This window comes from Balaenoptera borealis (assembly GCF_965194805.1).
Source record: "Balaenoptera borealis genome assembly, chromosome: 21".
Lineage (NCBI taxonomy): Eukaryota > Metazoa > Chordata > Mammalia > Artiodactyla > Balaenopteridae > Balaenoptera > Balaenoptera borealis.
The window spans coordinates 15,164,106-15,177,066 of NC_138880.1; the positions used below are offsets into that span (position 1 = coordinate 15,164,106).

General features: G+C 40.7%; 1 long non-coding RNA gene across 1 annotated transcript; it reads left to right on the plus strand.

Moving 5' to 3' along the window:
- The first annotated feature begins 2,565 nt into the window (after window positions 1-2,565).
- Window positions 2,566-6,519, plus strand: LOC309619689. The gene is made up of 2 exons (XR_014239161.1): window positions 2,566-2,699; window positions 3,007-6,519. It is a non-coding gene; the product is annotated as an uncharacterized lncRNA (long non-coding RNA).
- Window positions 6,520-12,961: the final 6,442 nt, after the last annotated feature.

Here is a 12,961-nt window from a genome sequence, read left to right on the forward strand (position 1 = left end):
AGATGGCCAAGAAGCACATGAAAAGCTGCTCAACATCACTAATTATTAGAGAAATGCAAATCAAAACTACAATGAGGTATCACCTCACACCAGTTAGAATGGGCATCATCAGAAAATCTACAAACAATAAATGCTAGAGAGGGTGTGGAGAAAAGGGAACCCTCTTGCAAGTTGGTGGGAATGTAAATTGATACAGCCACTATGCAGAACAGTATGGAGGTTCCTTAAAAAACTAAAAATAGAACTACCATATGACCCAGCAATCCCACTACTGGGCATATACCCTGAGAAAACCATCACTCAAAAAGACACATGCACCCCAATGTTCATTGCAGCATTATGTACAATAGCCAGGTCATGGAAGCAACCTAAATGCCCATCGACAGATGAATGGATAAAGAAGATGTGGTACATATATACAATGGAATATTACTCAGCCATAAAAAGGAAGGAAATTGGGTCATGTGTAGAGATGTGGATGGATCTAGAGACTGTCATACAGAGTGAAGTCAGTCAGAAAGAGAAAAACAAATATTGTATATTAACGCATATATGTGGAACCTAGAAAAATGGCACAGATGAACTGGTTTGCAGGGCAGAAATAGAGACACAGATGTAGAGAACAAACGTATGGATACCAAGGGGGGAAAGTGGCGGGGGAGGGGTGGTGGTGTGATGAATTGGGAGATTGGGATTGACATATATACACTAATATGTATAAAATGGATAACTAATAAGAACCTGCTGTATAAAAAAAATAAATAAAATTCCAAAAAAAAAAGAAATAGGATGGTGTAGGTGTGATGCAGGTATGACAATGATGGGAACAGTGATTAGCTCAGAGCAGATGGCTGCTATAAAAATTGGAAGGTAGCTAGAAACCAGACTGTGGAGGGTCTTAAATGCCAGCGAAGAGCTGGCTCTTATCTCACGAGAAATGTGAAGGTTTCTGAGATCACTGTGAGACATTTTAGAGAGCTTTTTTTATGACAGTAGAATGTAGGAAGAGAGAAGGGTCAGTTAAATTTTAGCAACAGTCTGGGGAACTAGGATGGAAGCAGAGACTGGGGTAAGGATATTGTGACTGGAAAATAATCAAACGACAATTTGCTAAAAGGGGAGGGGGAACCACAAGTAATTCCAAGGTTTCAAGCCTATGTGACTGTGATAATCATGGTCCCACTGACAAAAACAAATCCAAAGGGAAAGCAGCCCGAGGTTCGAAGGAGCAGGGTCAACAAGCAGGAATGGAAACGTGAAGGGGAAAGTCCAACCTCCAACTCATCTGCCATCACCAGCTATATGGGAAATCATATGCTTTCTCCTACGTCCTCTTGTTCAACACGGGAAAAAAGAGTTAGTATTCTAAACTTGGTAGTGATCATACTACATGACTTTTTGATTTATTGGTATTCACCCTAAAGAATCATACTGCATGAATTAATGACTCTAAAGAATCATACTATATGACATAATGATTTACTAGCATTCATTCTAAAGAAATCTAAGGAAATTTTCCTTGAGAATACTCATTTAGCAGTCCAAAAGCAGATCTAGCTTAAAGCCTCAGAATCATCAGTCTCTTACACAAGTCTTGACACAGAATCCATAAAACCACCACCTCCACCTTCAGCCCCCTCATCAGCCAAGCTTAAGCCCTCTGACCACTATGTCTCATTACAGACTCATTATAGTCTTTGCCTCCAGAAATGATGGGAAAAATTATAAACATAAATCCTTTTCCTTCCTCACTGACCCTCATCCCCAACAAGCCTTCCAAGCTTGTCATCTGTGAACAGTATTTTTTATGTTTGTTCCATCCGAAGAATGAGCTTCAAATTCTTTCCTGGTATGTGATATTTAGTACAATCAGACACTGGAAATGTCTAATTTAAACTGCAGCTGGAGGACAGACTTCCCTGGTGGTCCAGTGGTTACGATTCCACACTTCCACTGCAGGAGGCACCGGTTCAATCTCTGGTCAGGGAACTAAGATCCCGCATGCTGTGCAGCACAGCCAAAAAAAAAAAAACCCAAAACTGCAGAAGGATGTTCACACAATGTAGGACACCCTATCTGTTCTTAGAATATCAAGGGAGCTGAAGTCTATAATGGGGGGTGGCATAGAAAAGGGGTATAGTGCAAAGGCTCAAGGCAGACTCCTTAAGTCTCAAACTCCCACTACTTAAACTTTGGCAAGTCAACCTCTCTGTACCTCAATTTTTCCATCTGTAAAATGGAGGTGATAATGTGTAGCTTGCAGGCTTCTTGCTAAATATGGATGAAAGTGCTTTCACAGTGTTCAAAATCAGGTACGATTCTTATTATACCTGAACATCCAGCTCTAGGTGATCATTTACCACAGTTGACTTATTTATTGATGGAACTTACATATTGCTCTAGATCAAGGGGTAGTGGTAAGAGTAAGTGAACTTTTTCTGCAAAGGGCTAGATAGTAATATTCTCAGCCTTGCTGGCTAGGTGGCCTCTACTGCAACTACTCAATTCCATTATTGTAGCACAAAAGCAGTCAGAGATAACATGCAAACAAATGAACATGGTAGCTGTGTTCCAGTAAAACTTTATTTAAAGTTGAATTCCATATAATTTTCACGCTACCCAATACTTATTCTTTCGATTTTTTTCAACCATTTAGAAATGTAAAAACTATACTTAGTTCGAAGGCCATACAAAAATAGGCAGTGGGTGGGCTTCCCTTGTGGCGCAGTGGTTGGGAGTCCGCCTGTCAATGCAGGGGACACGGGTTCGAGCCCAGGTCTGGAAGGATCCCACATGCCGCGGAGCGGCTGGGCCCGTGAGCCACGACTGCTGAGCCTGCGCGTCTGGAGCCTGTGCTCTGCAACGGGAGAGGCCGCGATAGTGAGAGGCCCGCGCACCGCGATGAAGAGTGGCCCCCGCTCGCCAGAACTGGAGAAAGCCCTCGCACAGAAACGAAGAACGAACACAGCCAAAAATAAATAAATAAATTAAAAAAAAAAAAAATAGGCAGTGGGCCACACTGGCCCAGGGGTTGGTAGTTTGCTGACCCCTGCTCCATAATAAACTTAATAATAAGTTGATGGGCTTTGGAAGTTTGTGGGGGCAGGGAGTTCTGAAATACGGATTCGGTTTGTGGCACAGAAGAGGAAACTTCTAAGTATAATAGAAAAAGGATATTTAATGCTGTCATTCACTTACTAACACCGGACTCAGTTACATGCAGAACATTTTTGGACTCACGCACCGTTGCAGATGTCACAGTGCAATCAAAGATGCAGAAGCCACAGTCCCTGCTCTCAAGGAGCTTATACTCCTCCACAGTAGCTTAGAAACTGAAAGCCTTCCTTCAAAATACAATACCTCCTATCAGGCTTTTCCAGCATACACAGGCACGCTCATACAAGAGGCTGGGAGTGTCTTTGGTGACTCCACCCACAGCCCACGCCAAACGTGCACGGATTGTGACCACCCTGCTTCCTCGTCTCCTCAGTAATTTTACGACCAGTGCTCTCCCTTGCCTTCAAATTATTTTGTTCTGCATGATCATTTTGGGGGTAATATTCATGATGATGTACTAAAGAGAGCAAGTCAATCAGTCCTGTCTTTAAAAACTCATTTAAACTACTCTTCAAAGATACCGTCTCCCTTCTAATAGGTACCATGTTAGTGGTTCCATAGTTTTTTACTTCAATCCAGGTAGAAACCTATCCCTGGGAAGCAGGTTAAACAGGTCTATCTTTAGGCAAAAAAAAAATTTCAGGAAAAAGATTTTTCACAGCAAGTGTTTTGAAGTATTTTATCTAAAAGAACACAAAATAAACAGAGACAAAATACAGTGCTCCCACATACACCTCAGCTGGTTCTAAAGATTGTGGATTTGAAATAATACAGCAGAAACCCAGTATGTCAATATGTAACCATAAGTGAAAAAGAGAGAGCAAGAAATCAACATAGCTAATGATTAGGGAAAAAACAAATAGTTGTTTGTAAATAATAATTATTCAAAAATATTAACATTCTAGTATATAGTGTATATTACAATAATATCATTAATAGAAAACAAAAACTGACAATAAAGTATTATTAATACTGTTGATTTTCTGGAATACTAAACAGCATGAATGCTTAAGAATAAGCATTTTCCTTGCAAGAATTAGCAGTATTGAATACTTTAAAAACAACAGACCACAACAAAAATCCAAAACAGTACTCTTGATGTTTAAGATCATCTCATCAGAATAGGCATGATTAGTCTCAACAAAATCCCCCCAAAAAGCCCATATGATACAAGGCATGTCACATTGGAGAGGAGGGCAGAGCCTCAACAGAGCAATTAAAAACGGGGTGGCAGCATGAGTAAGATAGAGGGCTAGGAGGTGCTCCCACTCATCTCCCCCACAAAAACAATAAATCAACTACAAATAGACAAAAACAGGGAAAGCTATGTTTCCTTAAAACAGAGAAAGCTCTGGACTACAACAAAGCAGCAGCAAAAACCCTGCAGAGCTCAAAAACCAAGGACGACCGCACAGAAAAGTGAAGGGAACATTTTAGCTGTGTCCCCTCATCTCTCAGTCCAGAGCAGCTTGGCTCCAGGAAGGAGGCCCTCAAAGGACTTTCACCCCATGGGGAAAAGGAGAGCAGCAGAACCCCAGCGAGCCTCCCTGCTGTGGACATCTGCAGCAGTTGCTACAGAGTCTTCGCCAGCGCTGTCTGGGGTGCTCACCACTCCATCGGCTCCTGGGGCTGGCCCTGAGGTGAGAGTTGCCCCCAGGGAACCCAGCTGTTGCTGTGCCCCACTCTCCAGGATCGGATGCCACAGGGCCTTGCCATATACAGAACCAGGGCTGCCACTGCTCTGCACCCGGCTCTCAGCTCCCGGTCACAAGTCTGTCCCACCATTTCTGGGATGTCTGTTGCTGTTTCTGCCTCCACCCCACATCACAACTCTGACCCATCGTCATAGAGGTCAAGCTCCTGCTGCTTGGCAACCGTCCCCTGGGTCCCGACGCGTGGCTTTAACAGGCCTCCACCAGGGACATGCTGCTGCTATTCTGAGACTGCCCCTGGGGCCAGAGTTGGGCCTTTGACCCACTGTCCCCAGCTGCTACTGCACTCTGTTCCCTGGACCCAAGCCACCACTGCACCCCATCATCTCAGGGCCTGTGCTGCTTCTGTATCTCTCCCCCCACCCCATATGAGTCACTGAGATGAGCCCCAGAGACCCAGACCTTGGTTCCACAGGATATGTGCACATACCTGCACCTTCGATACCAGCGCCACAGACCCTACAGTTGCACCTGTGCCCGAGGACCCAGGCACTGCAGTAGTTCCAAATGTGTCTGACCCCAAGGCTCTACTCCACTACCAATCTGAGTGCCAGCATGCCAGACCAAATGCCAAGAGGTATCCCCTTGGCTAGAACTTTCTCCCATGGGCAAAAAAAAAAAAACAAGAACAGGATGACCCCAGCAATCTTCACCTCTGAGGATCCCAACAGCCCTAGCCACCACAGGACCTCTGCAGCCTTGGCCACAGAAGATCCTATCAGTCTGCACCACAGCTGACTTCTGCTAACAGAGCTACACAGAGACTACACCACTGTGCTCTCCCAGGAACCCAAGATGCTGCATCCCACCCAGTCGGTGCCTGCACAACCAACTTCAGGTGAAAGTCTTTCCCACAGAAGCCAGGCCAAAAAAACTGGAAAAGGTGACTGCTCCCTCAGTGCACAGACATCAAACCAAAGCCATCAGAAACATGAAAAAGCAAGGAAACATGACACCACCAAAGGAACACAGTAATTTTTCAGTAACTGACACACCCTGAAAAATGAAGATCTGAGTTACCCGAAATAAAGATTCAAAACAGTCATTTTAAGGAAGTAGCAAAATTCAAGAGAACACAGATAGACAACTCAGTGACCTCAGTAAAGCAATGCATGAACGAAATGGAAAGTTCAACAAAAAGAAATCATAAAAAAGAACTAAACAGAAATTTTGAAGCTGAAGAAGACAGTGAATGAAATGAAAAATCAATAGAGCTTCAACAGCAGGCTCAGTCAAGCAGAAGAAAGAATCTGCAAACTTAAGACAGATCTCTTAATATTATCCAGAGGATAAAAAAGAAATTAGAATGAAAAATAGTGAAGACAGTTTATGGGAATTATGGTACATTATCAAGTGAAACAACATTTGCATTACAGGAGTCCAAAAAGGAGAGGAGAGAAAGGGACAGACAACTTATTTAAAGAAACAATGACTGAAAACTTCCCAGATCTGGAGAGAGATATGGCCATGCAGATACATAAAGCTTCAGAGATCCCTAAACAGATTCAACCCAAAGAACTCTGTAATAGAGATCTCAAAAATCAAAGAAAAAGAGAAAATTTTGAAAGCAAGAAAAAAAAGACTTATTATATACAAGGGAATCCTAATAAGGTATTATCAGACCTCTCAGCAGACACCTCATAGGTTAGAAAAGAGAGGGATAATAAATTCAAAGTGCTAAAAGAAAAAACTGTCAACCAAGAACACTTTACCCAGCCAAGTTGTTCTTCAGAAACTTAGGAGAGATACAGACTTTCCCAAACAAAAACAGGGAATTTATCACTACTAGACCAGCCTTACAATAAATGCTAAAGGGAGTTCTTCAAGCTGAAATGAAAGGGTACTAATTGGGAACACGAAAACATATAAAAAATATAAAGTTCACTGGTAAAAGTAAATATATACTCAAATTCAAAATACTCTAATACTGCAATGGTGGTGTGTAGATCAGTTTGGACTCTAGCATATAGATTAAGATACAAAACTGTTAAAAATAACTGTAGCTACAATACTTTGTTAATGGATACACAATACAAAAAGATGTAAAATGGAACATCAACAACATAAAATGTGTAGGTGGGCAAGTAAATGTGACGATTTTATGCAATTAAGTGCAGCTGTTATCAGCTTGCCTAAAATAGACTACTATAACCATAAGATGTACAGTTGACCCTTGAACAACACAGGAGTTAGGGTTGCTGACCCTCCGTGTAATTGAAATTCTGTAACTATAGTTGGTCCTCCATATACTTGGTTCCTCTGTATCCACTGTTTCACATCTGTGGATTCGACCAAATGCAGACTGTGACGTACTGTAACATTTACTATTGAAAAAAAATCACATGTAAGTGGACCCACACAGTTCAAACCTGTGTTGTTCAAGGATCAATTATATAATGAAAGCCTTATGGTAATTACAAAGCAAAAACCTATAACACAGAATGGATAAAGAAGACGTGGCACATATATACAATGGAATATTACTCAGCCATAAAAAGAAATGAAATTGAGTTATTTGTAGTGAGGTGGATGGACCTAGAGTCTGTCATACAGAGTGAAGTAAGTCAGAAAGAGGAAAACAAATACCGTATGCTAACACATATATATGGAATCTATTAAAAAAAAAATGGTCATGAAGAACCTAGGGGCAGGATGGGAATAAAGACGCAGACCTACTAGAGAATAGACTTGAGGATATGGGGAGGGGGAAGGGTAAGCTGGGACAAAGTGAGAGAGTGGCATGGACATATGTACGCTACCAAATGTAAAACTGATAGCTAGTGGGAAGCAGCCGCATAGCACAGGGAGATCAGCTTGGTGCTTTGTGACCACCTAGAGGGGTGGGATAGGGAGGGTGGGAAGGAGGGAGATGCAAGAGGGAAGAGATATGGGGATATATGTATATGTATAGCTGATTCACTTTGTTATAAAGCAGAAACTAACACACCATTGTAAAGCAATTATACTCCAATAAAGATGTTAAAAAAAAAAACCTATAATAGATACACAAATGATAAAGTGAAAAGAACCAAAGCATACCACTACAAAAAGTCATCAACTCACAAAGACAAACATAAAGAGAGGAACAGGGCTTCCCTGGTGGCGCAGTGGTTGAGAATCCGCCTGCCAATACAGGGGACACGGGTTTGAGCCCTGGTCTGGGAGGATCCCACATGCCACGGAGCAACTGGGCCCGTGAGCCACAACTACTGAGCCTGCGCGCCTGGAGCCTGTGCTCCGCAACAAGAGAGGCCGCGATGGTGAGAGGCCCGCGCACCGCGATGAAGAGTGGCCCCCACTTGCCGCAACTGGAGAAAGCCCTCGCACAGAAACGAAGACCCAACACAGCCAAAAATAAATAAATAAATAAATAAATTTAAAATTACCTTTCAAAAAAAAAAAAAAAAAAGAGAGGAACAAAGGAATTACAAAACAATCAGAAAGCAATGAACAAAATGGAGATGAGTTCTTACCTATCAGTAAGTACTCTAAATATAAATGGTTTTTACAATTAAAAGACATAGAGTGGCTGAATAGATATAAAAACAAGACCTAATTATATGCTCACTACAAGAGACTCACTAAAGCTATAAGGACACTCATAGGCTGAAAGTAAAGGTATGGAAAAAGATTCCATTAAAATGGAAAACAAAAGAGAGCAAGAGTAGCTATAATTATATCAAACAAAACAGACTAACTCAAAAGCTGTACCAAAAGACAAAGAAGGTCACTATACAATGATAAAGAGGTCTGAATTAACTTCAACAGGATATAACAATTGTAAATATGTACATACCCGATACTGGAACACCTAAATATACTAAACAATTATTAACAGATCTGAAGGCAAAAATACACAGCAACGCAATAATAGTAGAGGACTTCAATATCCCACTTCCAACAATGGATAGATCATTCAGACAGAAAATCAGTAAGAAAATAATGGACCTAGCACATACATACACAGAACATTCCATCCAACAGCAGCAGAATACAGGCATACCTCATTTTGTTGCATTTTGCTTTATTGTGTCTCACAGATACTGCACTTTTTACAAATTGAAGGTTTGTAATAACCCTGTGTTAGGCAAATCTATTGGTGCTATTATTCCAACCGCATTTGCTCACTTTGTGTCTCTGTGTCATATTTTGGTAATTCTTGCAATATTTCAAATTTTTTGTTATTATATTTGTTATGGTGATCTGTGATCAGTGATCTTTGATGTTACTACAGTAACTGCTTTGAAGCACACAAACTGTGCCCATATAAGACAGCGAACTTAATCAATAAGTGTTGTGTGTGTTCTGACTGCTCCACCAACCAGCTGTTCCCATCTCTCTCCCTCTCTTTGGGCCTTTCTATTCCCTGAAACACAACAATATTGAAATTAGGACAATTAATAACCCTATAATGGCTTCTAAGTGTTCAAGTGAAAGGAGTCGTCACACATCTCTTACTTTAAATCAAAAGCTAGAGACGATTAAGGTTAGTGAAAAAGTTATGTCACAGGCCGAGATAGGCCAAAAGCTAGGCCTCTTGCACCAAAACAGTTAGCCAAGTTGTGAATGCAAAGGAAAAGTTCTTGAAGGAAATTAAAAGTGCTACTCCAGTGAACACACGAAGTATAAGAAACAGTTTTATTGTTGTTTAAATTTTAGCGGTCCGATAGATGAAACTAGCCACAACATCCCCTTAGGCCAAAGCATAATCCAAAGTAAGGCCCTAACTCTCTTCAATTCCATGAAGGCTGAGAGAGATGAGGAAGTCGCATAGGAAAAGTGTGAAGCCAGCAGAGGTTGGTTCATGAGGTTTAAGGAAAGAAGCCATCTCCATAACATAAAAGTGTAAGATGAAACAAGTGCAGATATAGAAGCTGCAGCAAGTTATCCGGAGGATCCAGCTAAGGTAATTAATGAAGGTAGCTATACTGAACAACAGATTTTCAATGCAGACAAAACCACCTTCTATTAGAAGATGCCATCTAGGACTCCGACAGCTGGAGAGGAGAAGTCAATGCCTGGCTTCAAAGCTTCAAAGGGCAGGCTGACTCTCTTGTTAGGGGCTAATGCAGCTGGTCACTTAAAGCTGAAGCCAATGCTCACTTACCATCCCGAAAACCCTAGGGCCCTCAATAATGATGATAACCTACTCCACCTGTGCTCTATAAATGGAACAAAGCAGCCTAGATGACAGCACATGTTTACAACATGGTTTCCTGAATATTTTAAGCCCACTGTTGAGACCTACTACTCAGAAAAAAAGATTTCTTTCAAAATATTACTGCTCATTGACAATGCACCTACCTGGTCACCCAAGACCTCTGATGGAGAGGTACAATAAGATCCACGTTGTTTTCATGCCTACTGACACAACATCCATTCTGCAGCTTATGAATCAAGGAATATTTTGACTTTCAAGTCTTATTCTTTAAGAGATACATTTCCTCAGGATACAGCCGCAATAGATAAGGATTCCTCTGATGGTTCTGGGCAAAGTCAATTGAAAGCCTTCTGGAAATGATTCACCATTCTAGATGCCATTAAAAACATCTGTGATTCATGGGAACAGGTCAAAATATCAACATTCACAGGAGTTTGTAAGAAGTTGACTCCAACCCTCATGGATGACTTTGAGAGGTTCAAGACCTCAGTGGAGAAAGTAACTGCTGATATGGTGGAAATAGCAAGAGAACTAGAAGTGGAGCCTGAAGATGTGAATGAACTGCTGAAATCTCATGACAAAACCCATGGATGGGAAGTTGCTTCTTATGGATGAGCAAAGAAAGTGGTTTCTTGAGAAGGAATCTACTCCTGGTGAAGATGTTGTGAAGACTGGTGAAATGACGACAGAGGATTTAGAATATTACATAAGATTAGTTGATAAAGCAGTGTCAGGGTTTGAGAGGACTGACTCCAGTTTTGAAAGGTGGGTAAAATGCTGTCAAACAGCATTGCATGCTACAGAGAAATCATTTGTGAAAGAAAGAGTCGATCGATGTGGCAAACTTTCATTGTTGTCTTAAGAAATTGTCACAGCCACTCCACCCTTCAGCAGTCACCACCCTGATCAGTCAGCAGCCATCAGCATCAAGGAAAGACCCTCCGTCAGCAAAATGATTAAGACTTGCTGAAGGCTCAGATGATGCTTAGCATTTTCCAGCAATAACGTATTTTTTAATTAAGGTATATACATTGTTTTTTTTTTAAGACATAATACTATTGCATACTTAACAGACTACAGTACACTGTAAATATACCAAAAAATTCATGTGACTCACGTTATTGTGATAATCGCTTTACTGTAGTGGTCTGGAACCAAACCCACACTATCTCTGAGGTACACCTGTACATATTCTTCTCAAGCACACAAAGAACATTCTCAGGATAGATCACAGGTCACAGAAACAGTCTCAACAAATTTAAGATGACTGAAATCATATCAAGTGTCTTTTCCGACCACGATGGTATGAAACTAGAAATCAGTAACAGGAGGAAATCTAGGAAGTCCACAAATATGTGGAAATTATACAACACACTTCTGAGCAACTAGTGGCTCAAAGGAGAACTCAAAAGGGAACTCGAAAAATACCTTGAAACAAACAAAAATTGTACACACACACACAAACACATACACACACAGAGGAATGTTATTCAGCCATAAAAAAGAAGGAAATCCTACCATTTGTGACAATGTGGATGACCTGGAGGTTTAAGTGAAATAAGCCAGACGGAGAAAACAAACACTGTATGGTATCACTTATAGGTGGAATCTAGAAAAAGAAAAAAAAAGAAGCGCCAATTTCATAGAAACAGAGAATAGAATGATGGTTGCCAAGGGCTGGGGACCGCAGAAATGGGGCAACATAGGTCAAAGGATACACATTTTCAGTTATACAAAGAATACTTTCTGAGGATGTAACATACAGCATTTTGACTATGGTTAATAGTACCATACTGTATACTTGAAAGTTGCTGAGAGTAGACCTCAAGCATTCTCACCATCAAAAAAAAAAAAAAGCTAACTATATGAGGTGATGTGTGTGTCAACTGATCTTGGTACCATTCCACAATGTGCATCAAATCACTACATTTATACTTAAATATATACATTATATTTGTCAATTATCCCTCAGTAAAGTTTAAAACATGAATAAGGACAGTAAAGCATCACCAAGTAAAATATTTGGCTGAGCCAAAAGGATACTGAGAGCTTATAATGTTGAAGGTCTTAAAAAGAAATATAAAATGAGCTTGTTGGTACTTGGGTACTTGGCGAAAAGAAAAACAGGCAAAGAGATGAGCAGCTTGACTTAAAAACAAAATAAAGGAGGGCAACGTAGTAGTTCCTTGCCATAGTCAGATTTCCCACTTGCAGTTTTTAGCTCTTGTGAGCAACCCTGGAAGCTGGTGAGAGAGGACTCCAGCTTTGCTGTGGCATGAATTGGAATTCTACGGCGAGGTGGCTACGTGGAAAGCTCGCCTAGGGAGCGTGAGTGCACTGCCCAGCGCCCACCCCTCACCAGTGGTTTCCTATGTTCTACTGCTTGGCCCTGGCACAGTACCTCCGTAAGGATCTGAAGGAAATGCTTTAAAACGTCCAGTAATACTTTGTGGTATACTGTATGGTGCTATTTGGGATTCACAAAAATCTTAGCATATATCCGTTTCACCCCAAGAGTTTTCTGTTTAAACCTAAAACATCCAGATGTCCTTGTTTTACTATAATGTGTATTTTGTCCACCCTTGTGCCTTCTGTTATCCACTTATTTTTTTATTATGCTGATTCTATAACTACTGCTCAAAGGCAGAAATTCATTCTTTTAAGTTAAAAAGCTACAGCACTGTGTGGAGAATTCTCATACCAAGAAAAATGCCTACTTTTCTCTTATGCACCAGGGTTGGAAGACCTCTATAAAATTCATTTGATTATAATGTATAAATCATTAAAATAAAGTAGCATCACAATTACTATTAGGAAGTAAACGAAAAGAAGCAAACAATGTTAATGAAATTGTTCTAGGAAAGCTATAGGGGGAAATCCAATTCTGAAAATATGTATTTTTAGCTTCTAGATAAGGAGAGTTTACTTTCTCAACTCCACAGACACATTTTTGTTTTTAGAATTAGTTAAG